This window comes from Somniosus microcephalus, chromosome 18 (assembly GCF_052327205.1).
Source record: "Somniosus microcephalus isolate GS21.2 chromosome 18, FLI_Smic_1.0, whole genome shotgun sequence".
In the NCBI taxonomy this organism is placed as follows: domain Eukaryota; kingdom Metazoa; phylum Chordata; class Chondrichthyes; order Squaliformes; family Somniosidae; genus Somniosus; species Somniosus microcephalus.
Genome location: NC_141004.1, coordinates 79,691,311 through 79,703,812, shown reverse-complemented (window position 1 = coordinate 79,703,812; position 12,502 = coordinate 79,691,311). Strand labels below are relative to the sequence as shown.

Genomic DNA, 12,502 nt, shown 5'->3' with positions numbered 1-12,502 from the left:
CATAGTAGGCGAAAAGCCCCAGGGTTCTCCTAAGTGCTTTTGGACAGTGGGGGAGGGGTAGCTCCATGAGGGGGCGCATTCTTTCGGGGTCGGGGCCGATGACTCCGTTCTCTACTACACAGCCAAGGATGGCAAGGCGCGCTGTGTTAAACACGCATTTCTCCTTATTGTAGGTGAGGTTCAGCCGTTGGGCCGTACGGAGGAATTTCTCCAGATTCACGTCATGGTCCTGCCGGTTGCGGCCGCAGATGGTGACGTTATCGAGATAGGGGAAAGTGGCCTGTAGTCCGTTCTGGTCAACCATCCGGTCCATCTCCCGTTGGAAAACCGAGACCCCGTTGGTGACACCAAAGGGGACCCTAAGGAATTGGTAGAGGCGGCCATTCGCCTCGAAGGCGGTGTACTGGCTGTCCTCCGGGCTGATGGGGAGTTGGTGGTAGGCCGACTTGAGGTCGATGGTCGAGAATACGCGGTATTGTGCAATCTCATTGACCATGTCCGATATGCAGGGGAGGGGGTATGCGTCCAGCTGGGTGTATCTGTTTATGGTCTGGCTGTAGTCGATAACCAGGCGATTTTTGTCGCCGGTCTTGACTACCACCACCTGGGCACGCCAGGGGCTGCTGCTCCCCTCAATAATGCCCTCTTTCAGGAGTCGCTGCACCTCAGAGCTAATGAAGGCTCTGTCCCCAGCGCTGTACCGCCTGCTCTTAGTAGCGACAGGTTTGCAGTCGGGGGTGAGGTTAGCGAACAGGGAAGGTGGCGGTACCTTGAGGGTGGATAGGCTGCAGGTGTTACGCGGTGGGCGGTTTAACTTTCGCTGGTTGTCGACTGTGAGTGGGGGGAGGGGTCCACCGTATGCTAGGGTTACACTTTGGAGGTGGGATTGGAAGTCCAGCCCTAGTATGACGGCAGCGCACAGCTGGGGGAGTACGAGGAGTTTAAAATTTTTATACTCTGTCCCTTTAACCGACAATGTCACGACACAGTAGCCGCTGATGTCTGTGGCGTGCGACCTCGATGCCATCGAGATGCGGCTGCGCGTTGGCAGGACGGGGAGGGAGTAGTGGCTCACCGTGTCTGGGTGGATGAAGCTCTCCGTGCTTCCGCTGTCGAACAGGCAGGTCGTGGCGTGGCCGTTGACTTTGATGTCCATCATTGAGCTGGCCAGGTGGTGCGGGCGGGCTTGATCCAGGGTCACGGAAGCTAGGGTGTAGATAAGCGCGTCGTTGTCATGACAAGATGGCGGCGAAGATGGCGGCCCCCGTAGTTCACATGAGGCTCTGTTTAAATCGTTTGCCCCGCACAAAGATGGCCGCCCCTGCTGTTCCCATGAGGCTCTGCAGGCTTCGGCTGCCCCGCACAAAGATGGCCGCCCCTGGTTTTCCCATGAGGCTCTGCAGGCTCGGCTGCCCCGCACAAAGATGGCCGCCCCTGGTTTTCCCATGAGGCTCTGCAGGCTTCGGCTGCCCCGCACAAAGATGGCCGCCCCGAGGGTTCGCATGAGGCACTGCTGGCTTCTGAGGATTTGCTTCTGCAGGCCTTGGAGAAGTGGCCTTTCTTGAGGCAGGTTTTGCAGGTCGAGTTTTTGGCTGGGCAGCGCGACCTCGGATGCTTCTCCTGGCCGCAAAAGAAGCAGCCAGCGGCCCGATCGGGGTTGCCTGATGTCGGGGCCGGTACCGGGGCTAGCGGGCCCGGTCGGATCCGTGATGCAGACGCTGAGGTAGGTCCCGGGGGCAGCGCTGTGAAGGGTGGTGGGGTGGGGGTCGGGCCCGAGTCCCAGGGTCGCGAATAGTACCTGGCAAACGCTTCCTGGTCTTGCTGGGTGGCCTCTAGGGTGAGGGCGAGGGCTTCGGCCTTGTCCAGGTCTATGTCCTTAGCTTCAAGCAGTCTTTGCCGTGTGTAGTCGGAACGTAGGCCTCTCACCAAGGCGTCGCGGACATTGTCTTCCATGTTCGCAGTAGCCGTCACCGCTTTAAAGTCACAGTTCCTGCCGAGTTGTCTCAGCGCTCGTGAAAATTCAGCTATCGATTCTCCTGGCTGTTGCTGGCGAGATCTTAAGAGATGCCTAGTGTACATGTAGTTTACCGGGCTCCGGTACTGCTGTTTCAGTAGGTTGATGGCGTCGTCGTACGTAGTCATGTCCTGGATGAGTGTATATACTCTCGGGCTCGCTTGGGCTTTCAGGACTCTTAGTTTGGATCTCTGAGGGACGACGGCTTCCTCCAGGTACGATTCGAAGCAGTCCAGCCAGTGTTTGAAGTCGTTGGCTGAGTTTGGTGCCTGTGGGTTTAGATCCAGGTATGGTGGTTTCAAGGCTTGCAGCCAAGCCGGCTGGTGTGGCCCGTTGTCTGGAGGCTGCTGTTGCTGTGCTGCTGGGTGAGCTCCTTGCTGTTGCTGTTCATTATCAGACATCTTTAAAATTTAGCCAATAAAATTGATATGCCTATCAATTAGTCCAATAAAAGGCGACGAGTTAAGAACGTAACTGAAGGTTTACCACAATTATTAATTACATATTATAAGAAAAATAATATACACATTGCTGTAGTTAATTAATTATAAGTCAGTCTCTCTGGAGTTTCCTGACTCGGTACGGATAACGCCTCGGTGGTGTAGTCGTTTTTGGTGGTGTAGTAGGTTCTTTTGGCAAGGTTGATTCGGCTTGAATGCCAGTGTCAGGTTCATCGGGTTCCAGTATCACCGGAAAGGAGGTAGATATGGGTATCTCTACTTCATCGTTAGGCGTATAGAGTTGTGGTGTAGGTTGTCCCTTTTCGGATGACTCTATGATTTGGTCAGCATGGCGCCTTATTATGCTTTCTCCGATATCCACGGTATACATCAGTAGTCCTAGTCGTGTGCAGATAGTTCCAGGCTGCCATTTCTCGGTACGGTAGTCCCGGGCCAAAACTTGTTGACCTATCTGGAAGGTTCTAGTTGGCCTTTCATTCATGCCTTGAAACTGCCGGTTCTCCACGTCCCTTCTGATGTTGGGCTTGACCAAATCCAGCTGGCATCTTAGATTTCTATTGAAGAACATCATGGTGGGAGTTTGGTTGGTAACCATATGTGTTGCATTCCTGTATGCGAACAAGAAGTTATGCACCTTGTGCTGAAGTTTTATGTCTTCATTACCCATGGCCTTTATGGCCTTCTTGAAGGTCTGGACAAACCTTTCAGCCAATCCATTGGTGGCGGGATGGTATGGGGCGGACGTGTAGTGCTTAACCCCATTGTTTTTTAAGAACTTCCTGAATTCTTTGGACACAAATTGCGATCCATTATCAGAACAGATCTGTTCCGGCAGCCCATTCCTGGCAAATATGGTTCTTAATACTGTGATGGTTTTTTCCGTGGTGGTGGAGGACATCTTTATTACCTCCAGCCACTTGGAGTGTGCATCAACCGCGATTAAGAACATTGAGTCCATAAATTTACCATCAAAGTCAATGTGTACCCTTTGCCAGGGAGATGAGGGCCACTCCCATGGATGTAGAGGGGCTTGTGGTGGAGCGTTTTGGACCTTCTGGCATCCTAGGCAGCTCTTGGTCATTTCTTCGATGTCTCCATCGATACCTGGCCACCATACAAATGCCCCGGCTAGGTTCTTCATTTTCACTCCACCCAGATGCCCCTCGTGAAGCTCCTTTAGCACTTTATCCTGGAGTTTGGGTGGAATCACCACTCTGGATCCACACATCAAGGTTCCTCGGCACACTGACAGCTGTTCTCTTCTTTGCAAGAATGCTGGCAACAGTGGTTCGCCATGTGCTGGCCATCCCTTCACTGTTAAATCGTAGACCCGTGAGAGAGTCGGGTCATTTCTCGTCTCCCTTTCAATGGCAGAATTTGTTACTGGTAGATATTCCACTATGGTAGAGTGGAACATCTCCACTGGGTCTACTGTAGGTGCCTCTTCTACCGTTGGCAACGGTAGGCGCGATAAACCGTCAGCATTCCCATGCTGTTTTGATCCTTTGTATTCTATGTTGTATTGGTGTGCCCCTAGAAAAAGGGACCACCTCTGTAGCCTTTGCGCTGTCATAATGGGAACACCCTTTTTAGGGTTGAATATGGAGATGAGGGGTTGATGGTCAGTCAACAAGGTAAATTTTTGTCCGTGTAGGTAATGGTTGAATTTCTTCACTCCCCATACCAGGCTGAGTGCTTCCCTGTCGATCTGGGCATAGTTACACTCAGCTGAGTTCAATGAGCGTGACGCAAAAGCTATCGGCCGTTCCGAGCCATCAGGGAATTTATGCGATAATACTGCTCCTATGCCATAAGGGGATGCATCGCACGCCAGTCTGATTGGCAGTGATGGGTTGTAATGAGCCAAAACTTCTTCGGATGTGATTAAGTCTTTGCATTTATGGAAGGCACGTTTACAGTCTTCGTTCCATTTCCAAATTACTCCTGTTTGTAGCAGTTCATTAAGAGGGTGTAGAAGAGTTGATAAGTTTGGTAAAAATTTATGATAGTAATTTATTAATCCCAGGAATTACCTTAATTGTGAAACATTTTCAGGTGCTGGGGCTTTTATGACCGCTTCAATATTTTCAGGTGACTTATGCAACCATTCCTTATTAATTATGTGGCCACAATATGATATTTGATTTCGGAAAAATTTGCACTTGGGGCGATTTGCTCGTAGACCCCGTTCTCTCAGCCTAGTAATCACCTGCTCCAAATTGGCAAGGTGCTCGTTGTCGTTTTCTCCTGTTACAAGGATGTCGTCCAGGTAGCATTGTGTACCCGGAATCCCTTGAAGGACTTGCTCCATAGCTCTTTGCCAGATAGCTGGAGCTGATGCTACTCCGAAAACCAGTCGATTGTACTGGTACAGACCTTTGTGTGTATTTATCGTGCGATGTTTTTTAGAGGCCTCTTCAACCTCCATCTGTAGATATGCCTGTGCCAAGTCAATTTTGGTGAAACGTTTCCCGCCGGATAGTGAGGCGAAAATATCTTCTATCCTTGGAAGAGGATACGGTACCATGTGAAGGACCGGGTTTACCGTCACCTTGAAGTCTCCACAGATGCGAATTTTTCTCTGTTCTTCAGATTTATTATTATTCAATGCTTTCTTCATGACTGGAACGATGGGTGTTGCCCATTCGCTCCAATCTATTTTGGATAATACGCCTGCCTTTTCCAAATTCTCCAGCTCTGCCTCGACTGCTGGACGAATTGCGTATGGCACTGTTCTTGCTTTAAAAAACTTGGGAATTGCTGCATCTTCCACTTTTATTGAGGCGGTGATGCCTTTCGAGGTTTCTAGTTTCTCTTGAAACACTTCTTTGACGTTGGCCAAGATGTCTTTTAATCGTTCAGGTATGATGTCATCATCGTTTTTTTTCTTACTGGTCACCGTCAGTGCCTGAATGGAGTGCCAGTCTAAACGTATTTTCCTGATCCATTCACGTCCTAACAGCGGTGGGCCACCATCTTGTGGAATGTATAAATACAACTTTTGTATTTCCTTGCCATTGTATACAACAGGCACCCTTATTTTTCCTTTGGGGTATACTTTCTGCCCCGTATATGTTTTTAAGATAATGGATGTGTCTTTTAAAGGTATATGCGGAAATAGCCTCTCGTAATCCCGTCGATTTATTACGGTCAGAGCTGATCCTGTATCTAGCTCCATTTTAACTGGGGACCCTGCTATCGTGAGGGTAGCCCAAATGGTCTGGTAATCATCTTTGGCAAGTACATTATGTAATTTGAGACAGCTTAGTCTCTTGTTTTCGGAGTCGCTATCGCTCTTCTGGTCTTCGGAGCTACTGTCCGTCATCATTTGTACCTTCCTGTACTTTTCTTTATTGATTTTTTTTTCCTGTCTGTGGATTTATTTTGTCCAGATTGGCATACCCATGCAATGTGTCCAATCTTTCCACATTGCCTGCATGCTTTGTCCTTGAACCAGCAGTCCCTCTGGTTATGGGTGGATCTGCCGCAACGATAACATCTTTCGAAACCCTGTGTCATTTCATGGGTGCCGAAGTCCTGTGTCTTTTGTTGTATCTCTGCAGCTCCTCTTGCTGCTGCTTCGTATGATACAGCCATACTGAAAGCTTTGTCCAGTGTTAAATCTTTTTCAGAAAGCAGCCTTTTTTGTGTTCCTTCACTTAAGAGACCGCAGACGAATTTGTCTCGAAGATAATCTGCTAGTTCTGCCCCGAATTGGCAGTGTTTTGATAGCTTTCTTAATTCAGTGAGGTAATCAGCGTTACTTTCATTCTTGTGTTGATTTCTCTTGAAGAATTTGAATCGTTCCGCTATCAGCAACGGTGTTGGGTTTAAGTGCTCCTGCAGGGTATCAACAATTTCTTTAAAATCCTTGTCCTTTGGTTTGGCTGGAGTGATTAAATTTCGTAACAGCCCATATGCCTTTGCGCCCATTAAATTCAGCAGTACTGAAGCTTTTTTTTCATCTTCTATTCCATTTGCAGTGCAATATACCTCCACTCGTTCCACATATGTGGTCCAATCCTCTATTTCGCTATCAAAAGCATCAATATTACCAGACTTAGGCATCTTTAGAAAAGATATGGCGCTTCCCGCGCTTTTCTTTCTTTTCTGCAGAAAAGATATGGCGCTTCCCGCGCTTTCCAGCCGCTGCTGCCGATGACAACGCTGTTTCCCGCGGTTTCCGTTCTTTTTTTATTTATTTATTTACAGTTGGAGACTCGTTCCCGCCGGACTTTCTCTCTAGGTCTGAACGCCGACCTGCTTGCAGCGCCGGCCGTCTCCCGAGTGCTCCCTCCCCATCTGTTATTGCTTGCCTCTGATTTTGCTGCTTGTCCCAGCTGTGGAGCCAGCCGCTGGAGCCCCAGCCTGACGCCCAGGAAGGATTAGCGCAGTACCTGCCACCAGCTTGGCCAGCTGGTGAAACCACAGTTTCTTTCACTTTCTTGAGTCTTCTGGACGCCCGAGGAATCGATGTCCTTGAGGTGCTGCCGAATTGCAGGTAAGTCCGTTTCCACTTCGTCGCCACTGTAGTGTCCGTGTGTTGATAGAGACACTGAAGACAGGAGTTGGTTCATAGGTGTTTACTAAGCAAAGTTTGGAGGGTACTAACGGATATAACACAATATACAGGCTTATATAGCCCGAGTGGCCATTACCAGCATTACAGCACACATGGGGCTCTTAAAGGCACATACACTGCAGTAATGGGACAAGTTAAGAAACACAAGATGGCTCTAGATGAAGTGTAAATGGCAATGGCAGGATGATCAACAGCTGCCATGTGAGAAAGAGGGAAAAAAAATGAAAAAAAAGATCGGGGCCGAGGTTATGGTCTGAAATTGTTGAACTCGATGTTGAGTCCAGAAGGCTGTAAAGTGCCTAATCGAAAGATGAGGGGCTGTTCCTCGAGCTTCATTGGAACAGTGCAAGAGGCCGAGGACGGAGAGATCAGAGTGGGAGTGGAGCGGAGAATTAAAGTGACAGGCGGCCGGGAGCTCGGGGTCACCCTAATGGAATGAACGGAGGTGTTCCGCAAAGCGGTCACCCAATCTGCGTTTGGTCTCCCCAATGTAGAGGAGATCGCATCGTGATCAGCGAATACAGTATACTAGATTGCAAGAAGTACAAGTAAATCGCTGTTTCACCTGGAAGGACACCTCCTCCTACCTCCCCCTGGACCATGACCCCACTACCAAACATCAAGCCACCGTTTCCAAGTCTTTAACCTAGTAAAAATTGCAGCTGGGTTACGATGACATCATCAGGACCCAACATGCGTATGTTAAAAAGGGCCCATCCCAGGGGGCACCGGAGATGAGGAAAACATTTTTTTTTAAACGCAGTGGGTTGTTGTGATCTGGAATGCACTGCCTGAAAGCAGATTCAATCATCACTTTCAAAAAGGAATTTGATAAATACTTGAAAGGGAAAAATTTCCAGGGGTATAGGGAAAGAGCAGGGGAGTGGGACTAATTGGAGAGCTCTTTCAAAGAGCCAGCACGGACACAATGGGCCAAATGGCCTCCTTCTGTGCTGTGTGATTCTATGAAGACAATCTCCCATTTCAAAATTGAGACCAAAGTCCATTTTAACTGTGGTTACAAAAAACAGTCGGTACAAGTCTAACGGGTCCAAACATTCTCTTTTCATCACTGACATATTAGGGTGATGAATAGATGCACGATCCACAGCTGACATAAAACTATGAGAGGGCAGCGTGTTTACAGAGCTATTTACAGTGTGGGACGGATGTAACAAGCTAGCAGCTAAATAAAGCCTCTGCAGCACATTGAAAGCAACATGAGTCACAAAGACGAAACACGCTGCTGACTGTTCTCGGTTTTGTGTACTGAGGCATGAGTTCAACTGGATACATACAAATAACACCACACACTGCAGGAAATAGCACCTTACACAGTGTCAACAAGCTAAATTTACAAGCACTGTGACAGCTAAACTGGCTGTCTGAGACTGATTGGCCTTGATATTAACTCCTCCACCACAGGCCGGAGAGGGTTAGAGAGGGGTGGGTTAAAGACTTAATTATGGGGAACGCGTCCTCAACATGCCGCGCATGCGCCCACCACCTTTTTTACGTTAGGTTCGGCAGGATCTCCGTGTCCCCACCCTTGCCGAGTTCTTCAGCCGTTTTCGGCCTTCTCCACATCCTCCTCGCCTCCCCGTGAATATTGGGGCCACTGAATCCGACCTACGACAATCAGCAACCTGTTTGAAGAAGAACCGTCAACAAGGTCAATTAATACTGAGCTTATTCTGGGCTCCCCTTTCAACCTGCTCTAATCCTTACACTCCCTGTTGGATAACAATATGTAACTCATGCAGGGTGCTTGGGTGGTGCAATCACACCATCCTTTCACCATTGAGTTCACGTCCAGCACAGACCAATAAGATGCAAATATCCACTCTGTGCCGGCTGGAAAGTGCCTTTAAGTTCGAGGAACACAGCCGTCGGCAGACACCAGCTCTTCTGCCCTCCATTGCCCTGCACAGATCTCAGCAATGGCTCAGGTGGCAGCACTCTCGCCTGAGTCAGAAGGTTGTGGGTTCAAGTCCTACTCCAGAGACTTGAGCACAAAATCAAGGCTGACACTGCAGTGTAGTACTGAGGGAGTGCTGCACTGTTGGAGGTGCCGTCTTTTGTTCGAGATGTTAAACTGAGGCCCCCGTCTGCCCTCTCAGGTGGATGTAAAAAAATCTCATGTCTCTATTTTGAAAAAGAGCAGGGGTGGGGGGAGGTCCTGACCAGTATTTATCACTCATCCAACATCACCAAAGAAATTAAATTGCTGTTTGTGGGATCTTGCTGTGCGCAAATTGGCTCCTACATTTCCTACATTGCAACAATGACGACACTTCAAAAGTATTTCATTGGCTGTAAAGTGCTTTGGGACATCCTGAGGTCATGTAAGGTGCTATAGTATTGCAAGTCTTCATGATAAGACAGCTGCTGGTACAGTAGTTGGTTAAAATGGCTGAGCAATTAAGAGGACATTTTGCGAGCACTGAAGTCTTTTCTAGTTTTTTACCAGCTGAATATAGTAATAAACGTTACTTGTTCCAAAGTATTTGAAAACATGAAATCACTACATAAGTAAACTAAAACTGGCTTTTGCCGTGGTCTGATTGATGGGATTATATACTGATTAACAATTTATGGGTAACATTTTCCCCATAGAATGTCTCCTGCTAAAAAGGGTGGAGAGAAATAGGAGGGCCGTTCATCATTCAACGAGGTGGTTACTGCAAATGTGCATAAGCGTATCCATGGCATGGGTTTTGAGAAACGTGCTCCTTGTGCCATTGAGGAGATAGGCCAATTTATAGTGAAGGAGATGGGTACTCCTGATGCCTGCATTGATACTTAGCCGAGCAAGGCTGTTTGGGCAGTGTCCCATACACCATTCACGGGCAGTTATCCAGAAAAACACGATGAGGATGAAGACTCTCCTCACAAACTCTACACTTTGCTAACCTCTGTTCCCAACACATCCTTCAAAGGTCTGCAGACAGTCAATGTTAATAGAAATTGAACTGTAAATCTTTTGTTAAAATAAACTGCAAAAAGCAGGAGAAAAAAATGTATAGAGCATTTAACTGCATGTTTGACTGTTTAAATCTCCAGTGTAGAGCAGAGACAGATACAAGAGTTGTTAGATCCGTGGTTTAGTGGATAAATAATTACACGGATGCTGTACATAACAAATAACAGGTCTTTACTGGAGGAGGGCAATCTCTAGACTGGAGTACAGAGGCATGCGCACAGCTTATATACCGGTGTGGTTACTGCCGGTACTACAGTATACAGGAGCTGTAAAAAGTAGTTCTGACTTAAAGCACATACACTACAATTCCTCCCTTTTTAGATTAATAATACCCCCTTAATATTCAAATAACAATTACATTTTTACATGTACATTCAATAACAAAAGTCCATTTATAGATTCAGTCTTTGGGGCAGCTTCCTGACCCTTTCGGGATAGCGCCTTTCCGGAGGTTCTTGTTCTTGGTGCAGAGGCGATTCTGACCCCCTTTCATCGGGTAGTTCATCGGGTTCCACTGCTACTGGGTCTGAAGTAGATACTACCGGTATGTCGGGTTCATCCCCAGGTACTCGAGACATGGGGTTGACGCATTCCTGTGATGCTAAGATCTGATCGACGCGGCATCTCACAATGTTCTCCCCGACATCCACTGTGTACATTAATGGCCCCTGCCTTGTACATATTGTTCCGGGTTGCCACTTCTCTGTTCGATAGTCCCGGGCCAAGACTGGTTGCCCTACATTGAAGCTCCTTGTCGGCTTCTCGTTGATGTGCTGGAATTGTTTGTCCTCAACATTTCTTCGCACATTTGGTCTGAGCAAGTCCAGACGAGATCTCAACCTTCGGTTAAAGAACATCATGGCCGGGGTCTGGTTGGTAACTGCATGTGTCGCGTTTCGGTAGGCTAATAAGAAATTGTCCATCTTATGCTGTAGTGGAATTTCCTCGTCGCACATGGCCTTTATCGCCTTCTTAAAGGTTTGTACGAACCTCTCAGCCAATCCATTGGTGGCTGGATGATACGGGGCGGATGTGTAATGCCTTACCCCATTCCTTTTCATGAATTTTTGGAACTCATCGGACACAAACTGTGGTCCATTATCAGAGCAGATCTGCTCTGGCAACCCGTTTCTGGCAAATATGGTCCGTAGGACTGCAATCGTTTTCTCTGTAGTGGTTGAAGACATCTTTATCACCTCAGGCCACTTTGAATGAGCATCCACTGCTATTAAGAACATTGAGTCCATGAATGGACCAGCGAAATCAATGTGCACCCGTTGCCATGGAGAGGAGGGCCACTCCCATGGGTGTAGAGGGGCATGTGGTGGTGCATTTTGGACCTTCTGGCATCCTAAGCAGCTCTTAGTTAGGTCTTCGATTTGTTGATCGATTCTCGGCCACCACACATAAGCCCTAGCTAGGCTTTTCATTTTCACTCCCCCCAGATGACCTTCATGTAGCTCATTTAGCACTCTCTCCCTTAACTTGGGTGGAATCACCACTCTGGATCCACACATCACTGTCCCCTGGCATACTGACAGCTGTTCTCTTCTGGATGAGAATGCTGGCAACAGTGAGTCGCCATGTGTTGGCCATCCCCTCACCGTCAATTCATATACCCATGACAGCGTCAGATCATTGCGGGTCTCCTTCTCTATATCCGCGTTTGTTACTGGCAATCGTTCAATTATCGACGAATAAAATATCTCGATAGGGTCCACTGCTGGTGCTTCCTCCACAGTAGGCAGTGGCAGGCGCGATAGCCCATCAGCGTTTCCATGCTGTCTCGTGCCTTTATATTCTATTTCATATTGATTTGCCCCTAGAAACAGGGACCATCTTTGTAATCGCTGTGCAGTCATTACTGGCACGCCCTTCTTAGGATTAAAGATGGAGACAAGTGGTTGGTGGTCAGTCAGCAAGGTGAATTTCTGTCCATGCAGATAGTGGTTGAATTTTTTTACTCCCCATACTAGGCTGAGGGCCTCCCTGTCAATCTGGGCGTAGTTGCGCTCGGCTGAGGTTAGTGACCGAGACGCAAAGGCTACTGGCCTCTCCAAACCGTCCGGGAATTTGTGCGACAGCACCGCTCCAATGCCGTAGGGTGATGCATCACATGCCAAACGAATTGGTAGTGCTGGGTTGAAATGGGCCAACACCTCTTTTGATGTGATCAATTCTTTACACTTCTGGAAAGCTCGTCTACGTTCGTCATCCCACTTCCATGGTACCCCTGTTTGCAGTAGGGTGTTCAGCGGGTGTAATACCGTAGACAAATTTGATAAGAACTTGTGGTAATAGTTTACCAGCCCAAGGAACGACCTCAGTTGTGACACATTTTCCGGTGCTGGAGCCTTGACTACTGCCTCTATCTTGTCAGGGGACTTATGTAACCCCTCTTCATCGATGACGTGGCCGCAATACGAGATCTGTTTCTGGAAAAACTCACACTTGTGGCGATT

At 48.1% G+C, this 12,502-nt stretch overlaps 1 pseudogene; it reads left to right on the top strand.

Annotated features, from left to right (window-relative positions):
- Nucleotides 1–9,674: 9,674 nt before the first annotated feature.
- Nucleotides 9,675–10,028, top strand: LOC147105403 (large ribosomal subunit protein eL31 pseudogene; annotated as a pseudogene).
- Nucleotides 10,029–12,502: the final 2,474 nt, after the last annotated feature.